The sequence below is a fragment of the Leptopilina heterotoma genome, unplaced genomic scaffold (genome assembly GCF_015476425.1).
Source record: "Leptopilina heterotoma isolate Lh14 unplaced genomic scaffold, ASM1547642v1 Lhet_294, whole genome shotgun sequence".
Classification (NCBI taxonomy): Eukaryota; Metazoa; Arthropoda; class Insecta; order Hymenoptera; family Figitidae; genus Leptopilina; species Leptopilina heterotoma.
The window spans coordinates 637,554-655,229 of NW_025110999.1; the positions used below are offsets into that span (position 1 = coordinate 637,554).

Here is a 17,676-nt window from a genome sequence, read left to right on the forward strand (position 1 = left end):
ATTATCATTACTATTATTATTATTATCATTACTATTATAATTATTATTATGATTATTATTATGATTATTATCATTATTATAATCATTATAAACATTATAATTTTTATTATCGTTATTATTATAATTATTATAATTATTATTATTATTTTTATTATTATTATTATTATCGCAAATATTGTGATGATAATAATTATTACTATTATATTTATTGCATTGATGATTATTATATCGATTGAATTGTGAATTTGACCGATTACACGATAAAGGATACTAAATGATAATGATAGTGATTAATTCTTGTGAGAGATTGCCATGTGTATATCTATGTGTACTCACTATGGGGTCCCATGCGGTCGCCCGAAACGCCGACCCATTACCTAAACAAAATCGTCATTTAGTTTCAGCGTTACAATTCCGCGCTTAAATCAGAATGCGTCTCGCGTGTCTTTTTGCTCTCGCAAAACAAGATTACTTTTTTTTTTCTCCGAGGCGCCAAAAGACTCGCGACAAAACGTGCAATCATTTGCCATACATGGATATTTCTAGCAGTTTTTTTGTATACAAACATTTATGTATGGTTAGACGAAAAAAAAACTCTATAAGCATGTACGTAAAGACTCGTTCGTCTCTAGGTTCATGCACAAAAAAAAAAAAAACATTTTATATACAATGCAAAATATACTATTTATAAGTAAAAAACAAACGCATCGATTTAAGCGCCATCCCGTCTGGTTTAAATAAGTATAAATATAAAAAATTTTCCACTTTCATTGAAACCAGTATTCGTGTGTGGCGAACGCAATGAAATGCAAATGATGATCACAACTAGGTTAAAGGGCCGGTGGAATCATGTTCCTACTAGGTTTCATATCTAAGCAAGTAATTAAATATACTACTAATTATAACGATAACGATGAAGGATACGAGGATATTATATATTATTGGATATATATATAAATATAAATATATATATATACATAATGATATGACTAGCTGTAGTCTGTAACACCGCGACATACTGTTTTTTCCCCCCAATTTTTGAAAAACACGCGAAACACAACAAACAAAAAATACACTTGTATACATTCACAATTGACACGACACTAACACACACGCGTGCGTGAAAAATTGTTTACGAAACCTGTTTTACGAGCTGGACAATACAAAAAAACAAACAAACAAATAAACAACCCAAAAATAAACCTAGCGCAAAAAAATAAGTAAAGCAGATGAATAAGTAACAAAAGGAAACAAAGAAAAATTTACGAATAACGCTGGCTCGTATTATTCGCAAACACACAGGTTAATTTCCGCCTCCCACCCCCCTTTCACTATTTTTTTTTCCTTCAAAAAAATAAAACTTTGAATTAACCAAAAAACCTTACAGAAACGAATCAATTTAAAACAACAATGCCTACATAAAAAATAGGAATTTCCAAATAAAAAAGAAAAATCCAAAGATTTAAATTACAATGTGAAAGTGGAACAATTTGTTAAATGTATCGCAAGAACGTGGTAATAAAGCCAAATAACCAAAAAAGGCATAAAACCAAACAACTTGCGATAAAATAAATATTTCCAAAAGAAGAGAACTTTGTTCCAAATAATTGTCAAAGTCCTCCAAGTTTCATCCTAGAAGACTTTGCGAAATGATTGTTTCTATTCCTTGAGGCCTGTACCATCCCAAACCCCCAAATCCCTTTGTCCCCTCCCCCACATTTGTTTGTGACGAATGTAAAACAAAAAAAAACCCCCCCAATTGCGAAACACGCCAGGTACTCGTTGTTTTTCTACGCCACTTTCGTACTTTAAGATGAATCACTCCAATCGTGCCATACGACATCTTTGTACTTGTAAAAACACAATTTTTAGATTTTTAATTCAATTGTAAAATACGAACCCCCTTTTATTTCTCATAGTTATTGTCAATAGAATTTATTTTCTCATTTTCTTTCTATTTATTAAAAAAAAAAAAAAAAACATCTGCGCCTGTGAAGCTAAAATTAAACAAAAAATTAAAAATCTTCAAAACGGAAACTAAATTCAATTTTTTTTGGACCTACCAAAAAGAAAAATCACATATCATATTCTTGAAAAGAAAAGAAAAAATTTGGAAATTTTTCAACTCCAGGCGCGGATGAAAATATGCTTTTTTAAGTGAGAAAATATTGTACAATCCCTAACTTAAGTTAGCGACACGCTTGTGTGTTTCTGATCAAATGTGAGTGCCAGAATGACAAGAAAGTAGTAATAAAGAATGCGAAACAGAATGTATAAGGCAAATTGCTAAATTCATAAACATGACGATGAAGACGATTTCCAAAATACTAAAATTAAAAACAAAAGTTTTCGAAAATACTGTAAAATCTCTTGTTGGAAATAAAATCAAAAAAACTAATATCTATTCGTCTAAAAAAATGTTATCTCCCTTTCAAAACGAATAGATATTTTGTATTATCAAACAGTGTTTGCATTTCGATTAACAGAAATTTCATTTTATTTCCGGTACACATATGGTGTGTCTCATTTCCGTATTTTGAATATTAAGCCCTTTTCCGTTGATATTTGCATAGAAATGACCGATCGCACAACAAATGTCGCGTGACAATTTAAACATTGAAATGCAAATGGACCACTGAACAAGATTCGTTTGCCTGCTCAAATTTGATGTAACATCGCGATATAACGTTCGAATCTTGATGGGCTTATAAATATCGATTTGAAATTTCTATTTAAATTTTTTTCTTCCTCTCTAATCAGAAGCGAATATTATTATATACATGAAAATCTTCAACATAAGTCATGATTGTGAATTTTAATAAAGCAGAATTTTAAGATAATGATGACTAATGGATTGTAAGAGTAAAACAAAACAAAATGAAAAAAAAAATAATAAGAAAAAGAAAGAAAACCAATCAACACTTTTGACAAATTCTTATTCTTTACAACCCGAGAGAAAGCCTTTACCAACACATATTCCCTGTACACTGCATCGCAAGCTCGTCTGGTTTTCTGAAAAACTCAACAAAAACTAAACTGTACTAAACCTCGACGTATTCTATTAAACGCTAGTTTATCAGAAAATTTAATTTGTGCCTTTTTATTCACATCCTCTACTTTTATATTTAGTGTGTAAGAATTTCAATCTTTTTTGATTTCTGTTTGTTTAAAAATAAATTAAATTATCATGTAAAAGTAAAAAAATTAAGATAATTTAAGTAATTGTTTGCAATAATTAAAATAAAATATTTTACAAACCAGTTTTCGCTGCAATTTTTGGCTATTAATTTTTAAATTAACTACTGAATTTTAAATATTTATTGTTAAGTTTATTATTAAATTATTATGTTTATTATTAAATTAATTAACTTTAATACAAAATTTATTAATTTTATTACGAAATTTATTAAGTTCATTACTAATTTATTATTAACTATTATTAAATTAATAAAACAGTACTATTAGTATTTGTTAATACTAAAGACTCAATATTGTATATTAAAAGAAAATTAATAAATTTAAGCAAGAAAATTTAAACTTTCCCGACAACTTTGAAGATCCTTTTACTCTCTTAAAGGTAAGTAGAGAAATTGAATATTTTTAGTATTTATTATTCAACTTTAATTTATTAATTTGAGATTCAATTGCATATTTTAAATTAAAGAACTTTCAAGTAAACGACAAAAAACATTTTTAAACAACAAACTCGAAGTGATTTTTCGAACAAACTTTAAATGACTTTTAAGTAAGAATTTTCAAGTGCTATTTATATACAACAAATTTTTCAAGTGCACTTTATAAAATAATCTTTAAATGATTTTTAAAACACGAATCTCAAGAAGTTTTTGAACAAAAACCTTTAATTGATTTTAAAAGAACAACTTCTAAGTGATTTTTGAACAAAACTCTTCGACTGATTTTTAAAGAACAGATTTGATGTGATATTTAAAAAATATTTAACTAATTTTCAAAAAAAAAACTTATAAGTAATTTTTTAACAAAGTTTGGACAATTTTTTAAATATTCAATTGTTTATTAATATCCAACTGATTTTTAAAGAAATATCAACAACATTCAACTAATTTTTAAAGAAAAAACTACGACTAAATTTTTATCAAACTTCCGGTAATTTTTTTTATCAAAATTTATTTAATTTTTAAAGAAGAACCATTGCAGCATTTAATTACTTTTCAAAGAACAACCTACTAATGCTTTTTGAACAACGTACTAAATAATTATTTTAATTAAAATTTATCTAATTTTCAAAGAAGAACCATTAACAGCATTCAATTAATTTTCAAAGAACAACCTACTAGTGCTTTTTAAACAACCTACTAAATAATTTTTAAACAACCTAATAGGTTTGACCAACATTCAACTAATTTTCAAAAAAAAATCTACGAGTAATTTTTTATCAAACTTCAGGTAATTTTTTTTCAAAATTTATCTAATTTTTAAAGAAGAACCATTAACAGCATTTAATTAATTTGCAAAGAACAACCTACTAGTGTTTTTTGAACAACATTTAAGTAATTATTATAAAACATGAACATGACCGAGTGATAAAATCATTATTTTAACATTCAAGTAAATTTTGTAAACAACATTCAACTAATTTCAAAATAAGAACCATTAACAATATTCCAGGAATTTTTAGAGAACTACTAATGATTTTTGAACAACCTTTAAAGTTTAAATAATTTTTTTTACAAACATTCAACTAATTTATAAACGAGAACTGTAAACAACATTCAACTAATTTTTAAAGAACAATCTACTAGTGATTTTTGAATAACCTCTGGGTAATTTTTAGCAACATTCAACTAATTTCTGAAAAAGAGCTTTCAACTGATTTTTGAACAACAACCTCCAAATGATTTTTAAAGAAAAAACCTTAAAAAGAATTCTTAAAGAACAATTTTAAAAATGGTAATTTTAAATGGACAATTTTTCAGGGATAATCTCTAAATGATAATCTTTAAAATGACATAATCTCGTCGCATTGAATGGCGAACAAATTGAATGGCAATATGGACAATGGAATTATTGAAACTGATGAAATGAAAGGAAGATCAATATTCAATATCCCTAAAATGTAGCGATTAATTTCCTTAATCTTGTCCAATATAACTTGATCCTTTTAAAGCTTTTTTAATAAGGGTCTCTCTCAAATCAATTCCTACGGCTTCATTCTTTTAAAGACAATTTTAGTTTTATCTATATATATGTAAAAAGTGATCCAAAGTTTTCAATAGCATTAATTCTATCTTCTCTTCACTTCTCTCTCTTTTTTGTTGGTATAGAATTTGAAATGAAAAAAAGGAGAGACACTCCTAGATACAAGGCCATTTTCTTTGACAAGCGAGAGTAAGAAGGTATATATAGTAGATCACGAGAAACCTCTCGTATCAGACTACCAAAACTTTGATCCTTCCTTCTATCAAGTGGATGGAAAAGGCTTTCCAGACACTGCACACACGGACATTCGAGAGAAATACACAAGACAGTGTATAAAGAGAGAAAGAGAGAGCGAGGAGAGAAGATACACCTTCACGTGATACATTACATGTGCCTAGGTGCGGCCTGACGGGGTGGATGGAACTTGCGAGGGCAAAAGAAAGTCGTTGTCGTCAGTGTTTGCTCGCGAGATGGAACGCAAATTAGGTTTAGACTGGGATCGAACCCAGTATCGAAATAAAAGAGTCACGTAAAATATATGTCATCCCCTGGTGGTGCTTGCCTTTTTACTTTTCGTCTTTCCTGACTGATAACTCTCACCAAAAAAAGAGGGAAAAAAAAGAAAAACCCCTTTTACCTTTTTCCCCAACTTGAAAACTTCCACACACGCCAAGCTTATTCTTTTTACATCATCCTACAAAAATATTCCCAAACTACATCTTCTTTACACTCCAATAAAATTCAATTACAATCTCAATTCAATTTAATACTCTACGTACTTTAATTTAACTTTACTTCAATTTAATGCTCTACAATAAATTTCAAATTATTTCTATACTTCAAAAGGATATAAATTATTCGAAAATATCAATAACTTCTTTTTTTAAATAAATATTTAATGATTATTATTTTTCCGTAGAAATTAAAATTCTTTGAAACATTTAAATTCAAACCTTTTCGAAATTCAACAACTTATCAAAATTTTATTGTAAAACATGAAGATATCGATCACTCCGAGTCCTCGACTCGGAATGATCGATTTCCGAAAGAGAGAAATTTTCCAAAACATTTAAGAAAGAAATAAGAAATTTTAATTATCAGCGAATTTAACCCATATTTGGATTGGTATAATAATTCCGGATTCAGTTAATCAATAAAAACAAATTGCAAACGACAATAAATTCCCTTCATTACGTAACTGTAAAAAAAACTCCATTTAACGACTTTTCGTAAAAATGTATTTATAAACGAAAAAAAAATTTAAAAAAAGTAATCCATTAACAATCAATAAAGGGAGAAAAAAATATCAATTTGCAACAAACAGGAAATTTTCATAAAATTGTCATTGCTTCATCTTGTGGATTTCATTAATATTTTATTCTCCTGTATCGCTTTGGTATGCTAACGAATTCCCAATTAAACGTGTTTTATAATGTGATTAACGCCACAGGAAAGTGGTGGATATTACTAATTTTTTTCGACCGCTAAGATACCAAACTAATTTTCACAGCATGTATATACAGTGAATTTTACAGCAAATAGAGAGGGAAAAAAACATGTTCGACAAAAGTAAATAACAATAAACAATTCAAAAGCGCCTTAATTTCTATACTTGGCATCTCTCACATATTCTGACACCGATCTCAGTCCCAACACAAACCAACCTTCTGCGAAATCGCACGACGACCCCAAACCTCCCACGTCGAGGTGAGTAGGTCTCTTAGCAGTCCTGCCATCTCGGAATGCCTCTCCTCATTTCTCTACAGTGTCTATAATACCTGCTGCTACGATCATAGTTTCAGAGAGTCCTATTAGTAAGGTTAGATATACATGTACATTCGAGTAATTCACGTCATCAGTCTCAATTACTATCATTACTCCCCTTTTGCATTAGAAAAACAGCTTTTTAAATGGCGTCAATTCTAATATAATATATCAACACATTTCATCTTTTTCCTTTTTTTCTCCATCATTTATCAATTTAGAGGTTAATAACAATAAGATACTAATCTTCCAAGAATTTTAATCTATGGACAAAGATATTTACAGGGATCAAGATGATTTTTTTCATGTAATATCAGATAAAAGGGGGATTTTAATATTTTAAGAGGGGATTCAGATTAAAAAGGGGAATTTTTCAAATTGTGTAACAAATTATTGTAACTACTTTTCTTTTAAAATACTATGAAATTCACTATATCCAAAGTACTCTCTAAATTTAAATCACTGTTCAACTGATTTTTTGCTTCCGCAAACACTACTCTCTTAATTTGAAACAGTTCAAACTCATAGTTTTAACTGACAATCAGTAACTGACTTTTTGCTTCTGAATTAGTTAAAAGTAACTAATTTTCGGTAAAAAAAAATTAAACGAATTATTTAAATCTCACTGCCAAAAATTAGCAGAAGATGAAAAATTATTTTTTGAGCAAACTTTATCTTCAGTTTACTAACAATTGTTAGTCATAAAATTTTTTACTGGTCCTAAACTATTACTAGAAAAGTTCTAATAATTATCTAGGTCATCAAAATTAATTTAATTCACTATTCACAAAAAGGAACAACAGCCGATGATCAGCAGAAGGTAAAAAATTATTTTCCTGATCTGATCTAATTTACAGAAACATTTGCCTAATCGAACGTTACAAAATTCGCGCACACGGAACTAAAGTTTCCTGAACTGAAATAATTTACAGAAACATTTACCTAAACGAACGTGACAAGCATCGCGACCACGGAACTAAAGTTTCCTGAACTTAACTAATTTACAGAAACATTTATCTAAACGATCGTGACAAAACTCGCGACCACGAAACTAAAAATTCCTGAACTGAAATAATTTACAGAAACATTTACCTAAACGAACGTGACAAGCATCGCGACCACGGAACTAAAGTTTCCTGAACTGAACTAATTTACAGAAACATTTACCTAAACGAACGTGACAAAACTCGCGACCACGAAACTAAAAATTCCTGAACTGAACTAATTTACAGAAATATTTACCTAATCGAACGTGACAAACATCGCGACCACGGAACTAAAGTTTCCTGAACTTAACTAATTTACAGAAACATTTATCTAAACGATCGTGACAAAACTCGCGACCACGAAACTAAAAATTCCTGAACTGAAATAATTTACAGAAACATTTACCTAAACGAACGTGACAAGCATCGCGACCACGGAACTAAAGTTTCCTGAACTGAACTAATTTACAGAAACATTTACCTAAACGAACGTGACAAAACTCGCGACCACGAAACTAAAAATTCCTGAACTGAACTAATTTACAGAAATATTTACCTAATCGAACGTGACAAACATCGCGACCACGGAACTAAAGTTTCCTGAACTTAACTAATTTACAGAAACATTTATCTAAACGATCGTGACAAAACTCGCGACCACGAAACTAAAAATTCCTGAACTGAAATAATTTACAGAAACATTTACCTAAACGAACGTGACGAAATTCGCGCACACGGAACTAAATTTTCCTGAACTGAAATAATTTACAGAAACATTTACCTAAACGAACGTGACAAACATCGCGAACACGGAACTAAATTTTCCTGAACTGAACTAATTTACAGAAACATTTACCTAAAAGAACGTGACAAAACTCGCGACAGTGAAAGTAAAATTTCCTGAACTGAACTAATTTACAAAAACATTTACCTCAACGAACGTGACAAATGTCACGACTACGAAACTAAATTTTTCTGATAATCACAACCGATAATCAGCAGAAGATGAAAAATTATTTTCGAGCAAACTTTATCTTTAGTTTAATAACAATTGTTAGTCATAAAATTTTTTACTGGTCCTAAACTATTACTAGAATAATTCCAATAATTATCTGTGTTATCAAAATTAATTAAATTCACAATATAATAAAAAGGAACCCTAGCCGTTAATCAGCAGAAAACAAAAATTATTTTTTGAGCGAACTTTGTTTCGTTTGTTAACAGCTGTTAATAAAAAAATTATTTACTGTTCCTAAACAATGTCTAAAACAAAATTTTCTCAAAAATCTTTAAAAACAGACAAAATTCCAAAAATTTTTTTAAGTTACATACTATTTCCTTGTTTTCCGTACCTTTTTCTAAAATTCATACTTCTTTCATGTTTTCCGATATTTTCAGGCTTTGTGGCAACCATGTTTCTACGAGTTTAATTATTTTTGTAATAAAAATTGCAAAATCTGTTAATTATTATAATTATCATACTATATTGTAATTTTATTATCAAACTATATATTGTAATTATATTATAATTACTATACAATTATATTAAAATTACTATAAAATGATAATATAACGTGGAGTGTGGTCCATAAATTACATCGCGCTTTTAAGGCGAAAAGAAGGTTCAAACTTTTCTTATCTTACAGAAAAAATTGCGCCTATATGCAGCAATGTACAACGCAGAAGGGGAACCGAGACTAAGAGGGGTGGAAAGTAGTATAAAAAAGCGTTATCATACTTTACGGTCAACCCCCATAATTGTTAATTAACGGAAGAAGAAGAAGTCTAACATTAGCAAAAAATAAGTAAATTTTTAATTTACTTAACATTTTTAATTTAAAAAATAATTTATATTGGATTCATTTTTTCCATCACAGAGAAAACTAAGAGTTGTTTTTGTTGTGGGGTAATTGGTGTAATTCTAATGAGGGTGAATATTCAACTTTACCTCTATTTAGTGTAATTATATTATCTTACACAAGTTGAAGCCTGTAGTGGATATGCTCAAGAAAATTTATCAAACAAAATAATTTGATCCGCATTAAGAATTAATTAAATTCAAATTTTTCCAGATTCAGTTTCAGCTTCATAATTTAAGAAGAAGGCAGTTATTAGCACCCAGTTAATTTTTAAAATACAATTTTAAAGTTATTTTTTGTTTAAAACCAACATAAAATTTTGAAAAACTATTATTGAAGAAAAAAAGTTTCCTTTCAACTTGAAGAATTTTTCCTATCATTTTATCAAGAAGTTTAAATTTCTGTTTTAAAATTTAACAACACAGATGTTGTTTACTCTATAAATTTCAAATTTTTGTACTTTTTTTAAAATTTATTTTATTTCTGTATTTCTTCGAGAATTTATAAACTAATTTCCAAATCAATTTAAACCAAATACTTTTAATATCTTTAGGTACTGTTGATTATTTTTAAATTTAATACAAAACAATCACCCGAAGGATAGTTGCAGAATTATTAATTTTATTTCAAAAGATTGATTGAAGTTTCATTAAATGACATGATGATGAAGTTCGGGTCAAATTGACCCAGTGTGTTAACGCCGGAGCAAAAAAAAAAACAAGTGTGTCATCGAGAGGTTAAAATAACACTCCGTTTTCTCTGTGATTATGTGGATTAATTTTCCTTAATTTTGAAATAAAAGAAATCAAGTGTTTCAAATAAGAGGTTTTTTAATTAAAAACGACTTACCGGATCCGGAAGTTGATGATTGCCGTACCTTTCCTCATCTTTGAAGAAATGAAGACAATTCTGCGTAGATCGAAGATGAATACTATTTTGAATGTTGACGTTCACTTTATGTTTTCGAATTTTTACTATAACTCTTCCATTTTTCATAGTCGAAAAATTTATATCTGAAAATAGAAAAAAAATTATTACAGCAACAATAATTTTCGTTTTAAGTTATAAACGATTTCAGGCTTTCTTTTTTCTCTCTAGATTTTAATTAAGTTAGTGAATTCTTCGTATAAAAGGAAGAAATCCTTACATCCTCTTTTATATTCTTTAATTTCGCAAAATGCAGAGTTTTATTTTCTGCTTGTCAAACCGACGTATATCCTGCTGAAAAGGAAACTTATTCAGTGTACAGTTTCTTTACTGACAAGCAGTATCCTGAGAAAGGAGTATGTAATGGCGAAGATGTACTCGATCCGATTGAGTGGAAATGGGAAAAGGATAAGAGGAAAACTGTGTAGGTAGATGCGTTCCTGGGTCTCTTTCTCTTTTTTTTATTCTTTGTTCTAGGAAAAACCTATATTCTTCTGTGTCATTTCCTTTATATAGAAAAAAGGGGTGTCGATTTGCCGTCTAATGTCCTTTGTATCGCTGTCTTTGTGAATATCCAATTTTGTCCCGATTGTAGAATAAAAAAGATAGAGAGAGAAGAAAGTGAAGTGGCAATTTGAATTTCCTTTAAATTATTACTTCCTAACCATTGAATTTAAAATAAGCTAACCAAACGCGAATCAATGATGTAATCGAGGAAAAGTAACAAATCACTGGTACATTTATTTTTCAACTACATTATATGGATAATATAGTGGAGGGAGAATTTTCCCTCTTTCACTATTTTTTTCTTTGCTTCTTGAAAATATAAACAGAAATTTAGTTCAAAAAGGGTTTCCAATAGAATAAACATTTTGACTGAAATACTTTTATAAGGGTTAAAGAAAATAATTGGATACTTTCTTTCAAGTGTGAAAGAGATTTTATTTTGAGGTTTATCTTTATAAACTCAAAAAACCCTTCAAAATATTTGTTGAAAAAAATAAAAAATGGAATTTTTTGGTACAGTAGAACCCCAATTATCCAAGATTGTTGCGATATGTGAAAAAGTCGGAAACGTCGCATTTTTGAAAAACAGTCCTAGTCCAAAAACAAAAATACAAAGACTACAGATCCAATAAATAACAGCTCCTTTACACAGTTCCTTAAGCCGTAATTGTAAATTAATTTACAGTGTAACTTTGCATTCATTACAAATGTGCTAAATGTAAATTTAAGATAAAAAGTGTATAATAACATTAAGGAGAATCAAGAAAAGATAAAGGGTGAAGATAAGAATCGCGAAGCCAAGAAAAAAAACCGTATATATAAGGATGTATGACATTTCGAATTGGCGATTGGTTGTAAAAGCAGAGCTTAACCAAACAGGAAATGTTAATGCAAATTAATATTCATAACTGTCTTGAAGAGTATTTTATGGTGAGGCGGATTTCGAGTCGAGACACCCGTTATAGAAGATCGTTCCCGCCTTTAGCCACTACATGGAATATAATGCAACATATAGGAAACTTGTACACACGTGTATGTGTATATATATATATATTTCCCGGCAGGTCGTATCTTCTCGTTAGCCGTGCGATGATGCTACCCGCTTGGTAGAGTCACGTTTTTAATTTCTATCATAGCGGTCTTAGTTCATTTTCACACCCCCCTCAAGCGTTATGTTCGTCGAACCGTCTAATAAGTAAATAATAACTTCTTACCTTACATAATTTACTGGACTGAAGAGAGGAGAAAAAGGACTTCTACCAATCATTCAAAGGACGATTCTTTATTTTTTCATTCTTTCTTTGGTCTTCTCCGTCTCAACACATATTCTTCTCCTTAAACACTCCTGTCCGAATCATTAGCTGCAATAAAATTAACAAATGATCACTTCAAATATATTTCCCTTTAATTTATTGAGGTGTTTTGGCGCTATACACACGATCGTTATTCAAACTCCACTCAAACTTTATACATTTACTAACTGAATTTGTATACCACAATAATTGGCAATGATAATTTTAAATAAACGAAGAAGAGCGAGTGCTTTTATTTCTTTCTTTTCGAAATTTATACTTCCGTAGAAAATTTTTTTATCAAACTTAAAATGTTTATGAAGCAATTTTATAAATATTGGTCAGGGTAAAAATGTTATTTTTTATTCGAGTGGTGAAAAAATTACGAGCTAAATAAATTTTTAGAGTATAAATATCCTGTTTTGTTTCAAATAAATAATAATTAATTCAAATAGATTTTATTTAAGACGGTCTCAGTTGCTCATAAATCAACCGAAACTGAAGATTAAGGTTAACTAGAAACTACAGATTAAAAGTAATCTCTAAAATCAGTCAAACTTCTTCGATTGATAATTGTTACGTCCAGTTTAAACAAGAAGACATTTTATTTTACTAATGTTGATACGAAGTTTCTCTTATTCATTAGAGGTGACCTTTTAAGGATTGCCAAGATTGATTTTAAACAAATATATTTAAAAATTGTAAACTATCTTCATGACGTAGATAGTAAATTTTCCCGGGTCTAAATAAGACTTTATGGCTTGATGTCGTTAGAGCACTTCAGTGGCAAATGTAAACATACGCGTGTACGTAGGATACCAAGGTATATCTTGTGAAATAAAACGCGACATTGAAGAGCAAAGGGGGTTGGTATATAAGGTATCTTGTGTAGCGCATATGAATATGTAGGCGCATACTATAGGGATGAAAGTGTTCATATACATATGCATATGTATATTATATATATACCTATATATATTATACGTATAGGTATATATATATATATATATATATATATATGTATTCGCAGACCCGGGGAGAAAATGGGATTCAACATCCATACGAGGTCTTGGCTTCTTACTTAGGATGCATGTGTTTACTTTTAATATATTTTCCGACCATGTTGACCGAGACGTGCTTTCGCCTCGTATGTATATGTGCGAAGAAATCGACCTACACGGTGACGATAAAGTATTCACTTTGCCCAACCATGTATAAAACTACGGTTTGAAATTTTCCCAATAAACGGCTCGGCAACATGATATTACACTGAGCCTGGGAATCCCGGAAATTGCTTACGATTTTATGCATGAAAATTATTATTAGAGAAAGGAGGGCGAAGACGGTAGCAGACTATGTGTATGCACTTTAAAAGAATGTTTGACAAATTATTAATGTCATCTTTAACAAATGTTTCTATTAAATTTAAAATACGTTTCCAAACAAAATCCTTCTACGACATCAGCTCATAACTACTGTAACTGCTTTCTATTGTGTTATAAATACAATTTTTTAAGCCCTTTCTGAAAAATTTTTATGCAAATATATTGCAAATTTATTTTCAAATTAACCAAGATTTCTTATCATTACAAACTTTTGTTTAAAAAGAAATTCTCACAAAATTCTCATTGGCGGAGAATATGTTTAAATATATGACTTTAAATTTTAACAAAAATTGAAGTCTTTATAGAAGAAATCTTATAAAAAAAAACATCTTACAAATATAAGAATTGTGAAGACTATTAAATAAAAACTTCAAAGGCTTTTTAAATTAAGCGTATACCATTGTAAGTGAATCTTTTTTAATACATAGAGTTAAATTTATATAAAATACACGAACAGAGCGAGAGGGAGAGAGAGAAAGAAAGAGCAGAAGATGCTGATAACAATGCAGAAATAATTTTCCGTTGAGCGAAAGAAATCTTTTGGATAGAATATTTTTTCCTATATTCTAGAGCGCAATATCTCTCGGAAGTAAATTTTTATTTCTTTTAAAATGAAAAATTGAATTTTATATATCAGCTAAAAAGTACTCAAGAGAGTCTGCTATAGTCAAATTTATTCTCTTTATATATGTCTAAAAGTATTGGCTATATATGTATAAATAGTCAATACTTTTTTAAGAAATGGAAATCATTTTTCAATTACGGGCAATACGCGGAATGTAAGACAAGTGTCGACTTCAACTATTGTTTAAAAATAAAATCGTCTTACTTTAAAATTAAAAAGTTTAATTATTGTTACGTCCAGTTTAAACAACCCTCTTTCAAACAATTATATTTGAAATCTATTTTAATTATTGTTACGTCCAGTTATAACCATTATTTTTGAATGCAGCATAAAATTGGTAATATTGACTTTTCACATGAAAATTTCTTATTTCCAATAATAATTCGAATCGTCGAAGAAAATCCACCTCGGGATCTCGATTAGGAAGTTGAAAGGCACAAGAGACCTCGAATGCATACAGAAAGTAGGGACCATTCGTCTGAGGTGCAAAAGAGATCGCTCGGGAATCTCGCGAGCTACTTCTCACTTAAATCACAGGAGGGATGGTGGTGTGCATCTTATCTCCGCGTTGGCGCTATGCAAGAGAGGATTCGACAATTCCAAGTCTCTCGCCAAAGACGTGGGACTTGCAGCAAATCCTCCTTCTTCGGCGTATGCATATAGGAACTTGCGACCAAGTTACGCCAAGTGAAAAGAGAAAAGAAAAAGAATAGAGGACAAGAGGGTAGGAAAAAAGAATAGAGAGAAAAAAAGAGGGAGAACCTAGGACGAGGAAGAAGAACGCATATAGTGTGTTTGTCCAAGAAGAAGCAGAAGAAGAAGAAGAACTGGCGAAGCAGTGTGAGTAGTCTGAGAGGGGGGTGTCGGTATGGGGTCGACCATCTACCCTCTCTACTTCCCTTTAGGTGGTGGCATTAGATCGACGGGAGGTTGAGAGAGTCCTCTTAGCGCATTTCAATATATGGCAAAGGCCTTTGAGGTTGTGGGGTGGACGGGCGGCTGAAGAACGATGTTCAGGGACGGGGTAAGAAGACAAGGGGGGGTGAAGTAAGGGTGGTGCTATTGATTCTTCTTTTAATCTCGTCGCGACCCATCCCCAGGCGGGGTGAGGAGAAAGAAGGACTCGGGAGGTGAAGTGGGTGGGTTTGAGGAAGCGGTTGAAGAGCAAGAAGGGAGGGTTACTTATTTGAATGTGTCGTCGCACGCCCCGAGACAAAAACGATAGAGAACCCGTGAAATCGATGTGATGGTCCTCCCATCCCCAACGATTCCCTCAACCATAAACACACACATTTCACCTCGTGTCGATTACTTTCTTTTCTTTTCCGTTTTTCTTTTTTGGGCATCCCACTCCCTTCTATTTTTTACTTTTGTTTATTCTTAACCATCAATTGACTAGCTGTTATATAATAAATCAGGAAACGATAAATCAAAACACTCTTCTAAGACCATCAATTCTTATATGATTCTGCAATGACTTTAAGTCAAATTTATTGAATGATAAGCAGATTCAACAAAAGGATGTTTCGAGAAGAAGATGTTTCGTATCATTGAAAGTTCATGGATACTTGGATTTCAGCTGCCTTCTCATGACAAATGGAGCTAAATTCTCTTCCCATTATTTCGAATAAAATCGAATTCTTCTCAGTTTTTATATTTTTCTATCTACCGTATAAGAGTCCCTAAGAATCGTTTCTAAAATTGAAGAATAAAACATTGTTAAGCTCGTATTATACAAAATGGATCGTTCGCGTTTCACTATCATACTCATTTTACGTGCTTTATACATCATTTCCATGAGACGCGCGGATATATATTTATTTGGAGTTTCAAACTCGTAGTAGCTAAAATCAGAATATATTAAAAGACCATAAGCGCGGGGTGCATGTAAGTATAAAGTTCAGGAAACGCAATAAGCGTAACGCAATAAAATTGTATAGTGTCTTCCGTTATCCATAGGACTCGGCATCTCTCCCTCTTACTTCTTTTTTTAGCTAGCATTGGTTTGGAGACGCGATGGTGAAAAAAGAAAAAAGAAATCAGCTACGTAGTCGAAGCCACCGGGGACTAACGGCGCAGGGGTGGCAATGACGGAAAAGACAGGGAGTCACCCTATTTTTTTTAGCCCGGCCCGTGGGGTAAGATATTGATTTTTTTTATTTTATAATTAGGGGCGCGCACCCCTTAGCTGCCAGAAAAACACGTCACCCAGATCAGAAGGACACAGCCGGCTATCCCTTACACTTCGACATGTGAATTTAGGACGCATCACTCCTGGTCCAGGCACACTTTTCAATCTCTAATATCCAATAATCTAATAAATTTAATTTTCTCAATATTCAAATGAATATTCAATATGAATTTAGGAAGAAGAAGAAAATTGTTAAAAGTAAATTGAACTGGTTATTTCTCTATATAAAGAATTTGCTTTTTATGTAAATTGTTTTCGATTCTTTGATGGGGGATAAGAAAATGAAGAACATTATTCTCTTCGGAAAGTGAGTTGAACGACAAGCCTAGGTTGATTTTCTCGGAGGGCATTATCCCCGTTCGGGACTATTGATGTACCTATCAAGGTGTTTGAAAGAAAAAGGTGTTATTTATCAGGAGTGAGTCTTATACAGGGGGAGTATTACGCAATAAGAGGCTCTTACTACTAGAAACCCTATTGTATTTGAAAAGTGTCCCTCCTTTTATTTCTCTTCCTTTGGAAGTTTTAGTTTACTGAAGATACCCGTCGAGACGATAAAAATCAGCAGCACCAGCAACACTCTCGCAGATTCGTTTCCCCACAACTTTTTTTTTCGTCAAGAACCGCGAGTTTCGTTGCAACGGTATTATCGTACAGGGTTGGTTGTCAACGCCGCGCCGCACGTCCCTTCAGGAGGGGATTGCCTCCAGCTCAGCAATGTACAAAAATGGGAAGTGGGGGGAGGGTGAGGGCAGAGGCGTGCAGCCCCTTCATTCTTTTTTTTTTTGCTCTCCCGTCCCTGCCGTCAGAGGTGACAATTCTTCATCGTCCTCACTACCCAGCACGCCACCTCGTTCTCTCGTACGACGATTCCTTTACTGTACTCGCACCCCCGGGCACACGTACGTCTTCAAGGTGGAGGCTCTCTCTCTCTCCCGACATATATATGTACATATATGTAT

The 17,676-nt window shown here is 31.3% G+C and overlaps 1 long non-coding RNA gene across 1 annotated transcript in view; it reads right to left on the reverse strand.

Annotated features, from left to right (window-relative positions):
- The window catches only part of LOC122504383, a 144,355-nt gene that overhangs the window by 84,096 nt on the left and 42,583 nt on the right, over positions 1-17,676 (reverse strand). Inside the window, exons 6-7 of the long non-coding RNA XR_006301826.1 lie at positions 12,436-12,582; positions 10,637-10,800 (exon numbers count right to left, since the gene is read on the reverse strand). This is a non-coding gene — a long non-coding RNA (uncharacterized LOC122504383). The remainder of the gene's footprint in view (positions 1-10,636; positions 10,801-12,435; positions 12,583-17,676) is intronic.